The sequence below is a fragment of the Nicotiana tabacum genome, chromosome 13 (assembly GCF_000715075.1).
Source record: "Nicotiana tabacum cultivar K326 chromosome 13, ASM71507v2, whole genome shotgun sequence".
NCBI lineage: Eukaryota > Viridiplantae > Streptophyta > Magnoliopsida > Solanales > Solanaceae > Nicotiana > Nicotiana tabacum.
The window spans coordinates 133,306,490-133,315,882 of record NC_134092.1 but is presented as its reverse complement, the minus strand read 5'-3'; the positions used below and the strand labels follow the sequence as shown (position 1 = coordinate 133,315,882).

The 9,393-nt window shown below is 35.6% G+C and overlaps 1 pseudogene; it reads left to right on the top strand.

The window, feature by feature from the left end:
• Nucleotides 1-1,404: 1,404 nt before the first annotated feature.
• LOC107764553 (dihydrolipoyllysine-residue acetyltransferase component 4 of pyruvate dehydrogenase complex, chloroplastic-like) lies at nucleotides 1,405-8,886 on the top strand (annotated as a pseudogene).
• The last annotated feature ends 507 nt before the right edge of the window (nucleotides 8,887-9,393 follow it).

Sequence of the window (9,393 nt, the reverse complement as noted above, 5' to 3'; positions counted from 1 at the left end):
TATAAGAGAATATATATACATAAGATACAATATAATATACTACAAGAAAATATATTATGCGAAAATATATACATAATATACAATATATATACTACAAGAAAATATAAAAGAGAATATATATACATAAGATACAATATAATATACTACAAGACAATATATTATGCGAATATATATACATAATATACAATATATATACTACAAGACAATATATTATGCGAATATATATACATAAGATACAATATATATACATAAGATACAATATATTATGCGAATATATATACATAAGATACAATATATATACTACAAGAAAATATATAAGAGAATATATATACATAAGATACAATATAATATACTACAAGAAAATATATTATGCATGACAATTTAGTGTTTTACTATTGTTTTGTTATTTTCTTTTTCGTCAAGCACTTTAATAATTAGATATACATATATACTACATATATATTTTTAATATAGCCATGATACTACAAGAAATTGCCTTAAAAAAAAAAGAAAAAAAAGCTCGCTAGGCCCGCAAAGCCCACAAGCCCGGCCCGTTAAGCACATGACCATGTGGGCTTAGGCCCGTCACGGGCCGGTTCCGCCCATTGAGCCCACGAAGACCGGGACCGCCAGAGCCCAGGACCACGAAGCCCGGGACCGCGAGACCCGGCCCGTTAGGCCCACTAAGGCCCGGGCCCGGGCCCGGGCCAGAATACAACATTATTTCAAGGTCTCAAGTTCGAAACCCACTGGGTGCAAACCCTTTCTAAGGGCCATCAGATTAGGTAAAACCTGAATTAACCGTGGTGCACTTGCGTGAAATTCCTTGCCGAGAGCCTGTGCACCCCCGGAATTAGTCGGGTCTCTTAGAGACTCGGACACCCGGTGCAAATTAAAAAAAGTGTTCTCGTTGTCAATTGTCCCACCATAGCCTTTGATAGTAGGTATGAAACTCATGAACGAAAAATTCAACTTGAAATGCAGCAAAAGTAAATTACAAAAAAGAAAATGAAAGTCACGCAACTCCAAAATAAATTTTTTAAAAGATTTCTATAAATTAAAGAAAAAATTCACATCCAAGAATATACTCCCTCTGTCTAATATAATGTATCGTATTTCTTTTTTATACGTCCGTTAAAAAATATTAATTAGGAAAGGGATTGGACTATTCTATCATTATTTATGTCTTAAGATATTATCTCTTTTTATTGAATATTTATTCTATTTATGTGTTATATCCGTCTTTAAGAATAATTATTATTAAGATTAAAAAAGAGAAAAAATATTAATTTTATCTTGAACAAATATTTTGAGATAACTTAAAAAATGAGACAACTATTTTTTAGTAATAACCACAACTGTTAATCCGCCCCTTTCTTCTTTCTCTTCTTCACATATAAGAGCTTAACTAATTAATTCCTCTAAATCACTTCGGCATTTCCAATAATGGCGGCGCTTCTCCAATCCAAGTCGCCAGCTCTCTCATTCTCCTCCACAATCTCTTCTCCTTCTTCCCTCCGATCTTCCGCGGCGGCGACGGCGGCGGCATTTCCTCGCCAATACAAACTCCCCGTTGTCCAATCGAAGATCCGTGAGATTTTCATGCCCGCTCTCAGTTCTACCATGACCGAAGGCAAAATTGTCTCCTGGACTAAGTCCGAGGGTGACGTACTCTCCAAAGGAGAATCTGTTGTGGTCGTTGAATCTGATAAAGCTGACATGGATGTAGAGACATTCTACGGTGGCATTCTCGCTGCTATCGTTGTCAATGAGGGCGAAACCGCTCCTGTTGGCGCTCCTATTGGGCTATTAGCTGAGACTGAAGATGAAATTGCCGAAGCCAAGGTTAGAGCCAAAGGCCAATCCGAACTAGAAACCTCTCCTGCTGCTACCACTACCAGTGATGCTGCCGCTGCTGCCCCCAAAGTTGCTCCGCCTCATGGACAGATTAAGATTGTCGCCACGCCTTATGCGAAGAAGTTAGCGAAGCAGCACAAAGTTGATATCAATAAAGTGACTGGGACGGGGGCATTTGGAAGGATTACACCGGAGGATGTTGAGAAGGCTGCGGGATTACTCCTAAAAGCAACCCCGCTGCCACTGCAGTAGCTGCTCCGATCCCAGCTGCGGCTGCTCCTGCAAAAGCGTCTCCAACTAGCTTTCCTGACATTCCAGGGTCGACCGTTGTTCCTTTCACCACAATGCAAATTGCAGTATCAAAGAATATGATGGAGAGCCTCTCTGTTCCCACATTCCGTGTTGGATATCCAGTTAGTACCAACGCCCTTGATGCGCTGTATGAAAAGGTAAGTTCATCTATAGTCAAACCTCTCTATAACAACTTTATTTATACTATAAATTTTTTTGCTGATATAGTGAGTTACTGTTATAAATGACATATTATAATATGGCATAAAAATCGGTTCGGAAAAAACTTACCTTTTATAGTGTGGTTATTATATAGAGATGCTGTTATAGAGAGGTCTGACTGTATTATGTTGATGCATCAAATGCTGTGGTGGGAATTTCATAGAAATGGCAAATGAACTGATACCTATTTGCATTTACATTCTGGGGCTTGACATGCTTTGAAATTCAATTAATAACAGGTTAAGCCAAAAGGTGTTACAATGACTGCACTGTTAGCTAAAGCTGCAGCAATGGCCCTGGCTCAACATCCTGTTGTGAACGCCACTTGTAAAGACGGAAAGAGCTTTACATATAATAGCAGTATAAATATTGCTGTTGCTGTGGCAATTAATGGTGGATTGATCACCCCAGTGCTTCAGGATGCTGACAAGGTAGCGTAATTACATTCTCTATTTCTAAATGAAGCAACATTTTCTTCACATGGGTTGGTTCTATTCACAAGTGAGCTCGAGAAATATGTAAAGTTTAGTGATATAATGCTTATCGTTTTGTTACTTTGATGTAGTTGGATCTTTATCTATTGTCTCAAAAGTGGAAGGAATTGGTAGACAAGGCTAGGGCGAAGCAACTTCAGCCACACGAGTACAATTCAGGTAACAATTTGCTTTATTTGATTTGTTTGTCTTTAAATGTGTAACTCTTTGAGTACTGACATCGAAAAGTTTTGTTTTCAGGGACTTTCACGTTGTCCAACTTAGGCATGTTTGGTGTGGACAGATTTGATGCTATTCTTCCTCCCGGCCAGGTTAGAAATTAGATTAGCATTTTCTTCTCTGTTTACAAGTCATTCAGTTCTTAGGAAGTAGCAAATATTCTGAAACTGGGATAATGTTCATGGGGCTGTTATGGCTGTTGGAGCATCAAAACCAACTGTTGTCTCTGACTCTGAAGGTTTCTTCTCTGTCAAAAACAAGATGCTGGTATGTCTTGTATCCAGTTCCTGTGTTCAAGCTGTTTGTTTCTTCCTCTCTTTTGTTGGTCGGGTTAGAGAGTGTTTAGTTGGAGGAGATGGAAAATCAAAAACAAGTTTTAGTTATATAAATGCTCCTCTCTTATTTTATATAAGTTTCTTGCATAACTTGCATGACCCATCACAAAAACTAAATTTGTTTAGTTTTGATCTAAATTGTGGTGAAAGCCATTATTATATTTTCCCCTTGAATGATGAAAGATTGAAAACAGAACGTATTACATCCACCATCTGCCTATTGAGATCTAAGAAGCCTTGGCCTTCCTTCAGGTGATTGCAATAGAAAATCCTGTTACTTGTTTTTCTTCAACGTTTGGCAGCTTTGAGAGGATTTTAATAATAACTGCTTTATCCTTGTATTTCTTTCTTCTATTATGGGTCTCATATCTTGTTTCATTATTTAAATTCTTTTTCAATAAACTTCATTCGTTTGTCTTGTATATTGTTTCCACTTGTTAACTTCTAATTAAAATTCTGATTCTCTGAAAATCAAACATTGAGTTTATGAAATACGGAAGTGTTATCAATGAGATATCCTCAAAGATCTATTACCCACATTCATCCAGACATAGCCCTGCTTTTCTTCTACTTCATTAGTTCATTCCTGTTCTTATCTGTTGCATTACATAGTTGTCCTGCATGAGTTTTAAAAGGGCGTTCAGGGAGGTCTATAACGTTCTTGGGCTACTCCACTCATAGTCTAAATGTGTTTAGTAGAGTGCTCAGATTTTTTCACTAATTCCTTTAATTATCTTGTGATCATGGTCCATGGTATTCTCCGCATTTGTGTAAATATATGATCAGTTCCTGTACATGTGAAATCGGTGGCCTTATGATTGCATAATTTACAACAATAACTACGCCTCAGTCCCAAACAAGTTGGGGTCAGCGATATGGATCCTCACTTCTTTCTTTAAGCTCAACTCATATCATCGTCATTACAAAAACAAAATAAAAGTGAAAGTGAACATGGTTGTAGTAGGTTAGCATTGTATGCATATTTTAGTTCTCCAAATTACCCATGCCATCACATTAAATATAAGACTTTTTTGGTAGGTTAGCATTGTATGCATATTTTAGTTTTCAAGTTTTAGGAATCTATTATTTGCTCTCACATTTTAGCTCCTTTGAGGAGGTTCTATTTATCCCTTATGTGGTGTCTGAACGCTATTTGCACCTTCTATTTCATGTGGTCATTTCTGATATAATCCAATGTTGTATCATCATGCATCCATCTTAACATTAATTTCTACAATACTCACCTGTAGTAAGTGATGGCCATTAGAGGTGAGAAAGATACTCCCATATAGTATTGGTATGTAGATAATGCCTCTCATTTGGAGAGGTATTTTCATATCGTATGGCATTCCTGTTGCATTTTCTCAATTTTGGTCATACTATTTTCAGTTATATATGTTACATATTCTTCTATCTTTTGAAATGGCGGAGTCTAGATATTTGAATCGTCATCGATTAGACATCTAGTCCTGTCTAATTACACTTTCGGCTCATCCTGTATATACATAAAGCTAGAAGATGTAGTCTTGTTAGTTCACCGATCTACTTGCATCATCAGACCATTTATTAATTGGTTATTCCTTGTGCTTGTCCTTTCCATGTACATTTCTTGGATGAGTCCTATATCTCGAACGAGCTGCAAACTTAGGAATGAGCGTAATGATATTTGGCTCTTTGGTACAGTCCAATTTTATGCTGGCTCCAACCGTTTTCTGTCTATTTCTTTGTGTACCGTGTTGCTTGAAAGAGAGTACAACTACTGATATTGTAAAGTAAAGACATGGCTTTGAAGCTTAACCGATGCCCTGCTAGTATAAAATTGCATGACATAACGTTCTTAACCTAACCTCCTTATTATGTTATACAGGTGAATGTCACGGCAGATCACCGGATTATTTATGGTGCTGACTTGGCAGCCTTCCTTCAAACATTCTCAAAGATTGTTGAGAACCCAGAGAGCTTGACAATGTAGATATAGAGATGGATAAAAAAAGATTAATATAAGGTAAGATTTTAATTCTTATTCTTCTTTTTTTCATCTGATTGATAAAATCATCTGCCGTTTCAATCAATAGCTTCTGACCGTTTTCTGCTATGTTGTACTAAAACTTTCCTGTAGTGCAGAGAGAATAGAAATTTTTTGGAATGAAACAGTAATATTTTCCCCCCCATTTTGCTGATTTTTGGATACTTTTGCTTTTTGCAAATTTGGATTATTAAACATGTTTAGTGACTTAATCAAACCGGTAACAGTAGTGTGGCTAGATTTAACCTCATTCTATTTATCGAGTTGGCAGGTGACTGACGAAAACTGATGTTCATATTTTGAAATTATAAGTATTGACGAAAACTAATAGCATTCGAGGATTGATTTATTCCAGTGAATAGAACAGGCAATGAAGGGTGTTTTTGCTACGAAGGAAAATGTTTTCCATGAAAAATGCTTTCCCAGAAAATGAGTGGTTTTGTCACTTATTTTCCCTTGTTTGGTTGGTGAGTGAAAAAAAAATTCCGGAAAATATTTTCTAGTTAAAATATTTTTAGGAAAAGAATTTTTTATGCTACTCTCCTCAACTCACCTTGCTCCAAAATCCCTATATTTCCTATACTCCTTCCCCCTCCCCCCCTCCCCCCCCTCTCCCGACTCTATTTTCTTCAAAAATTTAAATATTCTTTTCAAAATTCACACAAATCTAAAGGAACTAATGTGCTACTTTACTTTTTCACACAAGCATAACGTTGAAATTTGGGCTCGATATCTAAAAAGAAAATATTTTATTTTGGGGTGGGTAGGGTGTAGGGGTAGGGTTTGGGGTGCGTGGGTAGGGTGGATTGGTGGGGATGGAGAATAGGGTGGGGAACGTTGAAAGAGTTTTTGAAACTGTTTTCCCTTGGAAAATATTTTAAGCCAACAAACATGGGAAAATTCGAAAATATTTTTCCGGAAAATATTTTCCTTCGTAGCAAACACACCTAAAATGTATTAAAAGAAATTCCCATTCAAGTGATTCTAAGCGGATCATGATAATACTAGGTCAAATGCAAAGATTCCTTAGTTAATCTATCTATATCTATATATAAATATAAAGCTGAGAATTGGCCAGCTGATGTAGCATCTCTATATGGCCAGCTTTCATATTTATCTTCTTTCTGGGTTTTTTAGATTTTTCTAATTTTAATACCCAAAAATCATTTTCTACCTAGAACCACTAACGAAACATATGACACTTATGGATAGGAAGATTTCAGTTATGGAATATAAAGAGAGAGTAACTAATTGTGGCAATTAACATTAACAATATGATATCATATCAGTTGCCTTACCGGTTTGTATTTATTTATTATTTATTGTGCAAATAAAGAAAACAATGAAGAATTGTATTAATGGTAATGAATAGTGATAAGAGAACAGTGAAGAATCACAATATAAAAGGTAATCACTTTACTTTGCTGCCTCCAATAATCCGAAGTATATGCAAACTAGGCCATCAAAGGTACTTATCTTTTCTTTCTTTTTTATTTTCCTTTTTCACCTAAATTATCGTTTACCTAATTTTTAGAAGCCCTAATGTCTCTAAAATTATAACATTCAACTTTTCCCTTCTATAATTATTTATTTACCTCTTTTAATATCCATTTGTTAAAAGAAACAACTGTAACGAGGATTCTCCATAATCAAAATCTCATTTTCTCAATATCTTCTAGGGAGAAAATGGAACCAAAGCTGTCAAGGAGAGTATGTAAGACAATGTTAGATCCTCTAGCTTATCATTTTCGACAAATATTTCTAAGGATTGAATATCTAACATCATTAGGTTCTGTGCTCCTTGACTCTTGTTAAAGATCGATATCATTTTCTATCAATAATATTTATTAGTCATATGTAATATTAAAAAAATATATTGCTTCAAATGCTGGGAATTTGTGCTTCTCAAGCTGAAGGTAAAAATATTGACGGGCGCAAATATGGAAACCACAAATAGAAAGTCACGGCCAATTAGAACTTTTCCATAAATTAGTCCACATACACAATGCAAAAGAAATTCAAAGGACCATTTAGGAGGAGAAATGGTTAATATTGTATGCAAACATATGAACTTGTATATGTGAATATTTTTAATGTATTTGTCGTGATGATCAATTTTGATACCCGTTTGATATACTTGTATGTAAATTCAAACAAAGACTTGAATAAATAATTTTTTGGGGTTTATTATGATGAATTTACTTGATACTTATTTAGTAGTATTAATTTACCTTTAGCATAGTATGGATTCTAGATTTGAATGATATATACACAGAAAGAGGAATCTTAATTAAAGATGATTTCACTTGGAAATATGAAAATTTAAATGGATGATATTTTTCTTTATTTTTTTTCTTTTGTTGTGTTTTTGTCATGATGGTGCGTGATATTTTTGCTTGACATTTTATAGAAACTAAATTTTGGCACTTTATGGACCCCGGAAGTTTATTTTATGTGTCTTACTATTAGGCATTGAAATCAGTAAATGAGATAGTAGAAATTTATCCTTAATCAAACTGTTTCCCGATTTTATCAATACCAATACTAATATTGTCTTGCTTCATCAGCCTTTAGAAGGCCTCTGGCAAGACACAACAATAGTACTGACTGAAAAATAGCGTATCATTAATGTGTTACATAGCTTTTTAAAGAAGATTTCATATAATAATTTAAATGAGTTATTATGTCAATAAGATTCAATTGTATTTTTTTTTTAATTTTTGTTAATAACCGCACGCGAAGCGCGGACCATTACACTAGTATAGATATAAAGTAGGGAATGAAAAAGCTTATGTGACACCTCACTTTAGCCTTCACTCACATTTATCTTTTTTCCTGTTTTTTTTCACCTCATTTTAATATAATATTTAAATACTACACAATGAATTACAGCCTTCTTGATAGCTTCAATAATTTCTATCATAATAAATGAAATAACGAGAGGGAATGAGATGAGGATGCTGAGGTGGATGTGCGGGCATACAAGGATGGACAAGATTAGGAATGAAGATATTCGAGAGAAGGTGGGCGTGGCCCCCTTGGAGGACAAGATGCGGGAAGCAAGACTCAGATGGTTCGGGCACATTCAGAGGAGGAGCACTGATGCACCAGCGAGGAGGTGTGAGCGACTGGCGGCGGTGGGCACGAGGAGAGGTAGAGGGAGGCCTAAGAAGTATTGGGGGAGATGATCAGGCAGGACATGACACGACTTAGGATTTCTGAGGACATGACCCTTGGCAGGGAGTTGTGGAGGTCGAGCATTAAGGTTGTAGGTTAGAGGGTAGTTTGTGAATATTAATACAGCGCACTAGAGTGAGACTAACCATTTAGGAGTTAGTCTTAGGATGCTACTGATCAGCTACTGATGCAGCGCTATATCTATTGGATATTAGTATACCTTACATCCTTTTCTCCATCATTTTCGTATTTCCTATATTTCTTATATTGTTGTTATTTTTATTTTATGTTATGTATTATATGTTTTATTATGAGCCTATTGATAGTACTAATAAATTGTCTCTTGTTGCTCTCTTGAGCCGAGGGTCTCCTGGAAACAGCCTCTTTGCCCCTCGGGGTAGGGGTAAGGTCTGCGTACATATTACCCTCCCCAGATCCCACTTGTGGGATTATACTGGGATGTTGTTGTTGTTGTTGAGAGGGAATGAGATCTTTTCGTTACGTTTTTCCCACTTTATTCTTATCATTCACTTCAAAATATATCTGGATAAGAGTATAACAATTTCAATTATTTCAGCACCCTCTTTGACGGTAGGTATGAAACTCATCAATGAAAAACTCAGCTTGAAATGCAGCAAAAGTAAATTACAAGGAAGAAAATGAAAGTCACGCAACTCCAAAATAATTTTTTTAAAAGATTTCTATAAATTAAAGAAAAAATTTACATCTAAGATTTGTGGACCAAATCCCTGTTACATTTTTTACGGACAAG